The following is a 13448-nucleotide window of genomic DNA, read 5'->3' on the forward strand; positions in this document are numbered from 1 at the left end:
TTCAGAAGTCAAACAACAAAAATCAGCGTTACACCTACAAAATTTTCACAGGACTAGTTTCGATGGTTTTACCGAACCATCATCTTCAGCTGCAAAACCGCAAATTTTGCGGTTTTGCAGCTGAAGATGATGGTTCGGTAAAACCATCGAAACTAGTCCTGTGAAAATTTTGTAGGTGTAACGCTGATTTTTGTTGTTTGACTTCTGAATTAGAATTTATTGTAGTTAATACAAATGCGTAAGCAATTTATTTTAAATAATAACATACATAAACATACCAGAAAATTCATTTTTTACACTTTTTCTAGTAACCTTAGTTCAAAAATCTCTTTTAATAATGCCTCAGACATCAATTATATATTAGTTCAGACATAAATTATATGTGCTCGCTATTGGTTATATTTAGTTAGTTAAAAGTATCAACACTTTAACGGTACAACAACCGCATAACGAGCATTCTACGAAGCTAGTTTGTTAATAATGTTATGTCGTTAGAGGCGCTGAATGAGGCTAAGCAACAAAATATTAACAGTAAAAAATATCAAAATTTTTCTATATACTAATTCTAAAATTTTTAAACAAATAAATAAATACCTAAAAAAATCTGAAACTTTCAGATTTTACATTACGCCCAAAGGGGCGCTTTTATAATGTTTTGTATGTTACCTATATTTATTAAATATCATGTTCTTTGCACTTAAACCATGAAATTATATTCAACAGCAATATTGCAAAATAATTTTAAATTGAGCATATCTCTAGAATTTACGATACACAGTCTCACACGCTGGAAATAAAAATGTTTTTTCTGTACAACGTTGTCCTTGCTCGCTTTGAAATCCTTGAGTTTGTTAATCAAAAATTCCTTAAAATTTTACAAAATATGTAATCGATAATAAAACAAATTCCCAAATTTCTAATTTGAGCTTCCACATGCCCATATTCGCAGTAGGATTACGTTCATTCAAAATTCGATGGCTCTATGTACCGTTGTTTTATCACAATGCGAGAAACATACATACATTTATACAGATTCTTCACTATTTGGTTTCTTCAAATATAATACAAGGCGATAATACTTAGTGGCAACAGTCTGAAAAGTAAAACGGACATTTAGAGTGATTCGACACAAAATCGCAAAACGAAAATAATAATCCCTTAGGGACAAAGCCTCTTTGGATTAAAAAAAGAAACAGTTTTTCTTAGACGATTCAGCGCCGCTTACCTAATGCGCATGCGCTACTAATCAGTTCCCACTTCGCGGCAAGGCAAAAATACATAAAAATTCAAAATATAACGATTATGAAATTGAAAGACATAGAAAGACATAAAACACCAAATGCAGTTAAAACAATTTTTAGAATAAAATTACTGTTTCTACGCAAAAACAAGCTAATAACTTAAATGATAATTCTAGAAATGATTAATTAAGGAATTAAGCCTAATGTAATTCGCAATAATAAAAAAAGACATTTCTTTGTTGTTGCGAAGCTTAGTTTCTCCAGATTGGCAACAAATCTACTATTCTGCTAAGTTTCAAATGTAAACAAATATGGCTGCCATGCTAACAAAAATTAGGCTTAGCCACACTTAAAAAACTTTTATATTGTTAATAATCCCACAGTTATTGCATGCAGCTTAACTAAATTCATGAAAACCTTAACTCGAAGATAAAAAAAGATAAAAACGTCATAATTCAATCATTTTTAAAGCAAAAAATGCACAATTTGCAAACATATAAGAATAAAGAAACTGAGCTCACTAAGCCTAGTATATATGCATATATTTATATACTTTTGGTGCGGTCGATTGCAACCAAAATAGGAGGGGCACATCTACATGTTATAGTAGTCCCATACACAAAATTTCAACGGTCTGAGGCTACTTGTTTTTGAGTTACGCGAGACTCATACGTACATACGTACCAACGGTACACACGCCACGAAAAATATCTCTTCAGAATTAATTTTAAATCAGTTTTACAATTTTTTTGGAGGAGTAGGATTTCTTCAGGAGTCTTTTATTCTGCTTTTACGCACAGATGTCACGCAAAAACATCGTTAAAATGCATTAGATAGAGGTCAAAATGGATATTTTCGTTGAAATATGATACCCGAAATTTTTCGTGATTACAATACTTCCTTTTTACACTCTACAAGGAAGTAAAAAAGGAAGACATAATACTTTAGATATGTTTTAGTAATTGCAAATTCGGCATAAAATGTATTCATTTTCTATATAAATACATTTAACTCTGCAGTTCATTTTTATCATAAATTATCTTTACATTTTTTCTGCTAAATCATTCATTCATTTCACGGGTTTTATACAATAATATCATGTTTAGCATGTGGAAATAACTTGATACGCTGTAAGCTTTAACACTAGGATTTTACAGAATATAACTTTAAAAAAAATTCCCTTTAATTTAAAACATTTTTGCATTAAAAATGAATATGAAAATTAATTACAGATTTCTATAAACAACTGCTTCTTTTAAAGAAACAAATTCATTTTTCAAAATGCTGTAGGAAGAAAAGAATGTCTCACGTCTTTACTTGCAATAACATAGTTGAAGGATTTTTTAACTCATGAGAAGTAAACTTACGAACTTTCGAGTATATTGTATTTCCTGAAAGCATTTCATTGGGACTGTCCGACCCCGAAGGTCTTTTAGCCGTCTCATCACCGACGACTTTATCTAGGGTGCAAGATAAGGAATAGACGATATTGCATCCGCGAAGGAGAGAGAAAGATAGAGGCAAACAGCCAAGCCTTATTCCCGATTTTGAACACTGTAAAAGAAAACCAAAATCAATAATATGATCATATTGTATGGACTACCGCCATTTATCCCATTTAACAAGTAAAGAAATGCATAGAGTGCATGAATATTTGTGTTCGTGGTCATTTTTACTGAGGAAAAATACTGTTATAATGTGAAAGTAGGTATGTGAAAGGAAAAGTAAATATATATATCTCATAGAATTTTAAATCAAAGTGTGAAATTGTTCGCGACTGAGAGAGATTAATCTGGAACTACTATAATTCGCTAAATTTCGAAGTAATCTCATAACAAAATGTGCGTTTATTTTAACATGAACCTGAAGAGTATATTGTTTATTATTTTCTATATTTTTTACCAATAGAATTTGAATGCCTTCTTATATCCATGTTTTTTCTTGATAATATACATTATTTGTTACATATTATGCAAACATATCGTCAAGAGGTTATGTAATTATTACCGTTATGTTGCGTAAAATATTGATTTGGATCTTTCTTAGAAGAATACTTTTCGTCTCAGAACTTCACTGTCAGCCGTTCGTTTGTCAATATCTCTAATTTAACAGCCATTCAGTAATCATGATACAAATCAGTTTCTTTAAGACATAATAAGAATGTTTCATTTCATTCACCATTGTTACTGAAAAGAAGAATGAAAATGGCGATGGCATGCGAATGTTTCGACATTTAACAAACTACGTCATCGTGAAATAAATTGTACATTGAGGTGAATTTTGTTATGATTAGTGAAGGAAATAAATTATGATCTTATGTTTAGAATCGATGAAAGCAAAACGCATAGTAATATAGATTTAAGTTAAAGTCAATTAGTAAACTATAGCTGGTACTGGGAATTATCTGTAATATTTTATATAAATAGTGTATAAAATTTAAGTTAGTGTATAATTTCTTTTATCAGCATTCATTTATTATTTTGACCTAATTAAGTTGTTAGATTTTAATAGTAGCAAAAGGTAGGATTTATTTTAAACTGATGCTATTGGCAATTATACTAGTTGATGTTTTCTCTCAATGTTGTTCTCTTCCAGTTAAAAGCTTTCAAAAAGTTATGTTCGTTAATTTTTTTCTCTAGAAGTCTGATAGATAGACAAAACAATTTACATTCAAAGGGTAACTACAACTGTTAGCTAGACTTCAAAGTAAGAACAAAGGCTCGTAAGACTATTATTCCATTATGACACTAGTTTTAAAGCATCTTGCCCATTGAAGGCCACTTTTGGTCGTACTTCGTGCAGATGATCGATTGTATTTCTTCAGCCGAATTGAAGTATTGGACCACCACGAATGTTTTCAGAACACCACTTATATGAAAGTCTTATGTTTATGTATTTCAATCGAAACTTTCTGGCTAGCCAAAATAAAACTGACAACAAATCATTGTTTTTTAACTGTAGACAACACTAGCAATTGCGACATTTTCTCGCCGTAGTTCACGCGTGGGAAACCCCACGCTTCAGTTCGCTGAAGAAGTGCAATCGATGATGGACGCACGTTTAGAAATTGGGTATTAATAAGCTAGATGTATTTTAAATGGTACTATAATGGAAGAAATATCTCGAATGTTTTGGTTTTTGCATTGAAAAATACTAAGACATTTATTTTCTGTATAAATAAAAATTTAAGGAATTCAATTAATATGCTTTACTTTTTTTATTCTCCCTCGGACATCGCATACATGTCAGTAGTTTAGTCCCGACAGGCACATTTTTGACGTTTTTATTATTTTCTGCTCGAGGATTTTGCGCAAAAGCAGAACGAAAGGTAGAGAGCCTTTTGAGAAAAATATTTGTTTCCTCATGCGCAAGTGATCCAGTCGGACAAAGGCGCTATGTCTTGAATAATTAAGTATTATCTTTGTTAAATAAGCGCACAAATTTCCCCTAGGAACTAATTTATAATGAAATAATATCATAGGAATGTTTTCTATCATTTGGATTGGCCACGTTAAATAGCTCATTTTGAATATAACATTTTATGTTCTATGTCAATTTCGGGGTTCTATGTCAAATTAATCATTAATGCATAGCGAAAAATTATTCTACGTATCCAGATCTGGTTGCATCATTTTTAATTTTATGACTTTTAATTTAATATTTTTAATCCCTTTTTAAAATTTTAGTTAAATTTAGTTTAAATTTTAGTTTTAGGTAGTTTTTTATTTTTATTTTTATTTTTATTTATTTATTTATTTATTTTTGAGGTGTTAGACTGTAACATGAAATTTTCAGACTACAGTTGCACCACCACCGGGAGAATGTAAATTTTCTTATGGATGTAAAATTTGTTCTTGCATTATTTTTCTTTATAAAGAAAGAAAATTACAAAGCATTTTATGCTTTGTAACAATGTTCCTTGGCATTTAAGCGTAAACTGCATGTATGCTATTGAATTACTACTGTTTGCTACTTTGGTGTCTGAAATAATATCTCAGAGTTCTCAGTCTGTTGTCTCTTTTATCCTTTTGTCGCCTTCTAACCAACTGAAATGTGCTTCAAATTTTTACATATGTTGTGCTAGTTTTGTGCACTGCTTTTTTCAGTTTTTGTACTTCCATAACATGGTGTAACTATAAAATATTTAATGTAAAATTTAGTGTAAAATTTAATGTAAAATTCATTACCATAAGGTCTAAAATTTAGTTGTTTGTAAAACGCTGAATTGATTGAAAATTCCGTGCTTTTCCAATGAATCTTTAAAATTCATTTTTAAATCCTAAGATAAGGTGTTATTTTTTTAAACAGCGTTGCTTATATAAGAAATTTTCACCTGTATTCTAACTTACATGGGAGTCGCTTTTAGTGGAATATGCATATCTTCAGAACAACGTTTTACCATGATGCGTAATTTTACTGGAATTTCAAAAAGTTCAGGAGTGTATCATTATACATTTGAAATTAAATTTTTGTGATTAAAAAGATTTTAAAATTTCCCAGTATTGTTACATATGTATACACACCAACAACTACAACTCACATACTTATAATTATTGAAATATCACCGAAATAATTAACAGGCACATATAAACAATTTAATTAAGGAAATGTGAGCATCATTTTTTAAATTGAAACTTATTTGAATAACAATTGCTTGAGATGGTTTATTGAAAAAGCTTGAGCTGCAGTTTCTGGTTTGATTATTTTTAAACCTTAATAAATTAATTAGGTTCTGATATTTGCATGTAATATTTTCTAGGAGAAATATATCTGATTTTCTGAGAACTGGAAAATTCTTATCGTGATCTTCATTCGTAGGTCTTCTTGCATTCATTCTGCGAACAATCCAACACTGAAAGACAGCTTTAATGCGAGCGAACTGCCTACGTAAGACAAATTCCCTGTAGAGAGGAAATAAATAACAAAAAAATCCCTCAGCGAGATTCTCTTACCTAACGTGGCCGCGGATTTTTACTTTATTCTGCCCACCAGTTTCTTTAGCCTGAACCTGTTCTACGGCTTCCTTTCTGCTTTGCAGTCGAACTTGATACAGAGCAGTTTCACTCACAGTGCTATGGTGAGCTTCCCAGCAAGCATTGTTTGAAAGGGTTTGCTTTGAAAGTGGTAAATGAAGTATTTGGATATATCAGGAAGCGTTTTGTGAAACACATGGGAGACTCGTTATTTGTGCGTTCTCGCTGTAGAAGAATCCACCTTTCTCTTGGTGTTTTCTGGATAAAAACAGCTGATGTAATTGGATTTATCTCTGAATAGGATCTGTGCTGATCGTTCTCGCTCCTGGAATCCTTGTGGCTCTAGTTATGTATTCGTGGAAGATTGCATCACTTAAAAAATTATAACACTTTGAAATTTTAGTGAATGATTAGATATGCAATTTTTTATGAAAAATTTGGTTGATAAATCCAGGGATCAAAGTGTCTGCAACTGCATTTTGATATTTATTCAGTAAGATTTTGTCGAATTCTTTTAAATAACGAGTACTGCATAAAACATAGATGCCGGAATTTTGTGTAGGCAGAAAAAGAAATGGCTGATTTCATGTCTACAAGAAAACTGGGTCCTATTTCTTTACGAGAGTATTTTGCATTTATGGAAGAACTTAGAAAATTGTCTTCCTTACTTTCTGTTTTAAATTATTTCAACACAACGCCAAGTTGAATTTTGTGTTCTAACCGTAAGAGTGTACCTGTGTACCTTTGTTTTGTTGACTGCAAAGACTTCCTTACTTTGCTGAAGATTGATAACTGTGAAAATGTTCAGAAACTATATGGATTATAAAGGCTATTTCAACTATATCATATAATCTACTTTTCGTATGGAATAGCACAAGATCCAATTGTAAAAAACCATTGAAAGTAAGTAATTGTTTTATTCATTTTTTTGTTCACTATAGAAAAAAGCCTTTTAAGAAAAAAATCAAAATTGTTACATATTTTCTCTTCCGTTGGCTTAGATGAAAGAATGAGCCATCCATTTATGTTTAGTAACAAGGTCTATTAAAATATAGATAAAATGTCAAAAAAATGCAAACGGTTTTAACGAAAAACATTACAAATGTAACTCTGTAAGCTTTGTAAAAGCTAAATTACAACGTCTATATTGAATTAAAGCACCGAGTAATGTTTCATATAATTTCTATATCATTTTCTAATTATTGGTAAACTGGGATCTAGTTAACGTTTAAGACAAAACAAAATTGAAAGATTTCAGACTTTAACGATCGCCCAAAAGAGCTCTTTTAAAGTTTAACATGGTTTATCAGTTTAAATTATTATTAGAGGCCCAGGCGGAATACCGAAATATTTAACAGGATGCTAAATGAATATGCATTTAGTCTAACATGAGAACGTGTATACGAGCCAATTTATTTCAGAAAGTTCTCCTCGAAGGCATCCCTCCTAAAGTTCTTTGCTATACTAAAACCAAAACCATTAAAGTGAAACAGCGCAAAATCACCGTTTCGAGACTAGCAGCCTTTTGGGCTAATAAATTATAAATTTAATATTTTAAAATAATAGTTAAATATTAATCTTGCTGTTATTATGATCTGAAGATCTGTTAATTTATACATAATTTTTAAACTAAAATTCATTTAAATTTGCAACTAATCATGATTTGAGAAAGGAGATGGGTAACAGATACATTTAATTTTCAACGTGAATAATCTTTATTCATAAAATTTCTTAAAAACCCTGATGCATGTGATATGTCTCTGAAAACTTAATTTTCTTTTAAAGTAATTATTTACAACAAACATCTGATAAACGAAGTCTAATATAATACGTTATGAGGCAGCTTATGTGTCACAGAAAAATCACCATTTTCTTATCTACCAGATTTTTGTTGCGTTATACTCACACGTATTTTGAAAGATCCCCAAACAGGCTTAGAGGCTTCTTGCCTAATTTTTCTTTGTTGCTAATAATGTTAATAGGCACGAAAGCATATCGCATGGATTTATAATTATCTTGACGACCACTGTGAATAGTTTACATCAAATTATGCTTTATATTATAAGGTAATTCTCCCGCTTTCTTAGCGTACTTTCGTGGTGTACTGGTTTTGCACGCTGGGCCGGTATTTCAGAGGTCCGTGGTTCGATTCCCGGCGAAGGCGATTGCTTATTTTTCATCTTGCCTGCTTTAAACAAATATCCTAATGTCTCTACAATATTTCTATGCACTTTCTCCATTCATTTACTAAGCACATTTTAAATAGGTTTTACGTATTATGTTTTAGTGAGCTTTTATTAATTTCTTTAATTACCAGAGTAACATACCCGAAGCAAAAATTTCTAACCTTCTACTTTGAAGGGTTTCGAAATTTTTGGAAAACATAAACGCCACAAATGAGTAAATTAAATAATATCACTTAATTGTATATATGTATCGTGATGATATCACAAATGCTACACCTCGCAGTGTTCTTATTATACTTTCAGCAGCAAGTAGCAATATTCTCTACGTAAGCTTGTGAATATTATATTTGGCAAAATTATAGTAATAATTAATTTTACTATTTTTCCTAGAGAATTAAAAGTCAAATGGTTTGCTGTCAGGATTATATCTATGTATATGTTACGTAACTTGCCTACCGATAAAATTTTAAATAGTAGTGAAAGTATATTTACGAAATCCCTGTTTTTCATAAGCTAATTTTTTATCGAGGTACATTAAACGCAGTATTAATTAATTACATACAGAACTTATACACAGGAAATATATGCAACAAATATTGCTTGATAAATTAAAAAGTATGTACTTATAATTTTCTTCTTTCTTTAAATTCGTTTTAATGTCATTTCTCATTCACATTTTACTAAATCTTATTAAATTATAAGAAATAATGTTGTTAATTTAAATAAAATAATAGATTAAAAATTTCTAATTCATAACTTTTAAAACAGTTTCATTCATATCGAAAATTTTATTATGTGCGATTTTTACAGTGTATAAATTTCATCCAATCAAATCCATGCTTGATGCATGACGTAACTACAAGCTCACTCACAGCGTTGCCCAGAAAAGGGTAGAATTTCTTCTCTGCAATAAATCTTGTTCTAGGAGGCAAACATATGTAAATTGCTCACTTCTAAACCTCAACCTAAGTTTCGTTTTTATTGCTTATTTACATTCCTTTGAAACTACGCGAAATTTGCTTTATGTTTTTTCCCACAAATAAATCTGCGAGCATTGTAATTGAATATTAAAGTTCTATTTTACCTATCAATTCGAATTTAAATTAATGAATCTTTCAATAAGTTATTAAAATTATCTGTAATAAAACTTTCTATGAGAACTAATTGGTATTATAAAATAAAGTTTTCTTAGTACTGATTGCACAAACGAAACATATTTATACATGAAAGAGGCGCAAAACTGAAAATAAAATCATTAGCGATATTTATATACACCATAGAAATGTATAATTGTTAGAAATATGAAATAGCCGTGATTCAAGTTTAACTGTAAATTTTTTAGTCAGAGTTAATATAAGAAAAAAATTTACATAAGACATGGAATAAAGAATTGAGCTGAAGGTCTGGTCTTTAGTTTGACGATGGTATGTATACTTATGCAAAGGTATATTTAGAAACGATAAAGCATGGTTTCTCAATTTTTTCGCCCCATGCGTCCATTGCACTATTATTAGAAGATCATCCCCCATCCTTTTCAAAACTCGAAAAAACATATATACATTTATTTAGATTTAGTCTTTTTTTCTAACTTGTTTTTTTAATTAAACAACAAAAAGTATAGTAAATGCTGGTAAATACCAAAACTTGAATAAAAGCTGGTTTTTTATTTATAAACTCAAACGAATTACTTAACAGCTAAATAAAAGACTAGCTGTACTTCCCCCCTAAGCGACGAAATTTCCCTTTAGCGGAAATCCTCTGGCTGAGAACCCCTGCGATAAAGCTCTTAAAATACTCTGCAGTGCACTGCTGAGAAAGGAATTTCAGTAAAACTATTTATGCTGCTCAGCATTCGTAAGTCTTTCTCTAGTAGAATTTCAAGTTGCGAAAGCATTTCCCTTGACTATCATACCCTCTATTCAAACCGAGATTTTTTTCCCATTTTGCATGTCTTTTAATTTTAATTAATTACTTCTATTACTTCAGTTTGCTTTTAACGGGTATTTGAAAAATTAATGGAAATTTAAATAACAAAATTTTTGTCTTACTTTCATGAATGGAAATCTGTTTCTAGATGTAATGCAAAATAAAAGGAAAAGAGCAATTGAAAAGGCATGCTAAACTCGCTTGCTTTGATAAAAATAGGAAATAAATATATAGCTTCTTGTTATTGCTTTAAAATCATTTTAAGAAGAGTATAATTTATTACCATCAAAATTAATTTTCATAAATAATAATTAAGATTTTTGTTTGTTGTCAATTAAAAATTAATTGTGTAGCTGTTTTTTTAAAAACAAATGCATTAATAATGTTTCTGAATCATAAAAACATGAAAAGCTAAGTATCAGAAATATAAATATTAACGAAAATTTCACTTCAATAATTCATTATATAAAATATTCAACATCTTAACAGAACTTGCATCTACACGTTAAAACATGTGGGGGTTCAAGTCATTAGTATTTGGAAAAAAGGTTGCGTTAACTTAAAGCGTTAATTTCATACACAAGAAGCTATATGTTCCTTGAATTACTCTAAGTAAAAGTAATTCTACTTACAAATAATCGAAATAAGTGTCGAAAATTTGATTTTTTTTACCCTTTATTCCCCATACGAAGATTGCACAATTTGTTTCATTTGTTCCGTATAGAATGTTATAAAATCTGAAAAAATAACCAATTAATTGTAAAACATTTACTTCATAGTCAAAGACTTTCAATTGCTGAACCTGTTGCTCATCTCTTAACTGATAATAATAATGAGCTGTTGTTACCTACATTAATTCTCAATTCTAAATCTGAATATATATTATCACTGTTATCTAAAATTTTACTTTTTTCGTGTCCTAATTCTCTAATCATTCTTCCTAACAATGAATAAAGGAAATATCAAAATACAGAATTGTCGCATTTGCTACAATTCCTGAATTATTTATACTATTAGAAGCTTAAGTTCTTTGATTCTTTCTCGAATATTTTCCTATATAATTAAATATTTTATATTTATATAGGAAATATATATATATATATATTCCTACATAAATATATCTCGAATATACTCCTATATATTTCCTATACGTATCTGCGTACTTATGTGTAGAACTATTTTATTACATGTTTGGTTTAAGAATTCTGATGAACAATTAATTATATTACTGGAATGTGTTCGAAAGGTCTGTTTGAATTAGATTCCTTTTACCAGATAATATCCCAGCGCAGTCGGAAAAATGAGAACACAGCCGCAAATTAAAATATTCTATGTTTGTATGTTCGCTGACAGAAGACTCAACATTCTTATTTCCGCTGTCTGGATGAATGTTCAGTATTCAAAAAGAATGTGTTACTCTTTTGTAAGGTCATGTATTGTAATCTGTAAGTAACAATACTGAGATAATGGCTGTTGATGATGATGGATAAGGAAACTCTTAGAAAAAATCTACACCTCGCCGCATGATTTGACATCGGAACAATATAAAAAAATGAAGCATACCAGCTTATGTCACATGGTTTCCTACGCTTATTAAAATCTAAAAATATCTGGTGTTAAAGAATAAAATCTATTGAGAGTAAAAATCAACGGATTGAGAAGAAAATCTGATCTGGACACCTGCTATTAAAGATAAAATTAGCTAGTTACGGAGATGGTGGTAATCTACCATTGTTTCACGACTCGTGTTCTTTATCGATCTACATCTACATAGCGGCATATTGTGTAAGAAATGGGTTCTAAAGCTTTACACGCGATTTTGGAACTAAAACGATATTCGCAGCTAATTTTAGAAAATCAGATCCTTTCTCCCTTGCTTTAATTCAGTAATCACGTAACACGAATGGTATTGTTTCCTTACTTTTAGCGTGCGCTGTTGCAGCTCTGCGCGTGAGGACCTTTCGCACGAGGTTTCATAGTATGCTTACATACTGTTGCTATATCATGACGATGAACTTAGATGCTAAAAGATAAAGAAGTGAATATAATTATTGCAAAAATAAATTAATCTATTAATGATGAAGTTGCTTCATAGGATTATATCTTGTGAAATAATTTGATCGACATTGTTTCGTTAAAATTGTATTCCTATTTTTTTTCCGCTGAAATTCCACTACACATGTACATTATCTTCTAAATTGGTTCTAAGAAAAAATGTATTGGCAGAAATTTTATTATTATTCGTATTTCTATTTCAGTGCGTTGCATATTTCGCACCGTTTGTTCGTTTTTCGGTTGCTTTGGCAGGCCAATGCATTCTAACATTATACTCGTATGTCTTCACTTTTCCTATTCATAGGTTTTTTTACACGGAATAGCTTCAGTCATTGAACCCGTCTGTATTATTCTTATTGATAAAATTTTGTATATTTTAGCTATTATATAAAAATTAAAACTGAACACTATTTATAATATTCTATAAAGATATAATAGTTATGGGAAACCATTATTTGTCACTTACAAAAACTTTAGTCTGTTATCTTTCTTAATACTCTGTAATATCTGGATTCTATTCGTAAAGCTCTTGAACTCATAAATTCAACAAACTTTGAAAATATGGATAAAGAATGGGAGAACAACATTTGACAAAGATATCTGAATTCATGCAGAATTTGAACTTTTTTTATTATGATGAAGTTTAGCATATACTTTAAAAAATCGAATAAAAAAATTTCTACCTACATAAATCTTAATTATAAGCAAGTTGTAAAGTATTAGCTGAACTATAAAATATGGGAAAAAATTGCTAAATATAAATTACGAGCTCAAAAAATTAAACAATCTCTGAATACTTTATTAAAATTTGGCCAAAATTTACATACGATTTCAGTTCAAAAACTGCATACATTGCTTATTCGTAAAATTATTGATGAATATTAGAAAATTAGTTGAAACTTTACTGATACATTTTTATGCAGGCTATTATTATTAATTTTTAAAAATGTTTAATTCATAACTTAATTTCTTTGAAGACTATTATGCGTTTATTTACTTGCGTTGTTCATTTACTTGCGTTGTAATATTGCCTTGTTTCGTGACACATAAAATAAGTGGTAGTCATT

At 29.9% G+C, this 13448-nt stretch overlaps 1 protein-coding gene across 2 annotated transcripts in view; it reads left to right on the forward strand.

The window, feature by feature from the left end:
• LOC118181707 (uncharacterized) overlaps positions 1 to 13448 on the forward strand; it is a 222671-nt gene that overhangs the window by 62443 nt on the left and 146780 nt on the right. Inside the window, exon 1 of one of the 2 annotated variants that reach the window (XM_035350899.2) lies at positions 6245 to 7117. The exons of the other annotated variant lie outside the window; for it this stretch is intronic. The gene's annotated coding sequence lies outside the window, so the exon portion shown is untranslated. Of the gene's footprint in view, positions 1 to 6244; positions 7118 to 13448 lie in introns of those variants that run through there. 2 annotated transcript variants of the gene reach the window in all.

This window comes from Stegodyphus dumicola, chromosome 2 (assembly GCF_044657685.1).
Source record: "Stegodyphus dumicola isolate Sdum_Otavi_A_Nest chromosome 2, ASM4465768v1".
NCBI classification, from domain to species: domain Eukaryota; kingdom Metazoa; phylum Arthropoda; class Arachnida; order Araneae; family Eresidae; genus Stegodyphus; species Stegodyphus dumicola.